A 391-nucleotide genomic window follows, 5' to 3' on the forward strand; every position below is an offset into this window, starting at 1 on the left:
CATAGGCTACACAAGTTAAACCCACCCCCTGCCTCTCTATGCTGCTGTCATAGGCTACACAAGTTAAACCCACCCCCTGCCTCTCTATGCTGCTGCCATAGGCTACACAAGTTATCTGGTTAAAAAAAAGGTACTACATTACCAAAACGTTGGTTAATAGGTTTACCCATTGAATTGTCGGGTGTGACTTTCTTTGTATAGGCTACAGAACTATCAGCTTCCGCATAAAGATCAACATCTGACCATACTGGTTTATTGTATTACTTTAAATGACTTTTTAATCTAGGAAGAATACGGTCACCATCTGGATATATCTGAGACACAAGGTCTGGGATCCTTTCAGATGCAATATATACTAACCTGTAATACCCCACCATCAACATGTTGGTAG

The sequence above is a fragment of the Salvelinus sp. IW2-2015 genome, unplaced genomic scaffold (genome assembly GCF_002910315.2).
Source record: "Salvelinus sp. IW2-2015 unplaced genomic scaffold, ASM291031v2 Un_scaffold1624, whole genome shotgun sequence".
NCBI classification, from domain to species: domain Eukaryota; kingdom Metazoa; phylum Chordata; class Actinopteri; order Salmoniformes; family Salmonidae; genus Salvelinus; species Salvelinus sp. IW2-2015.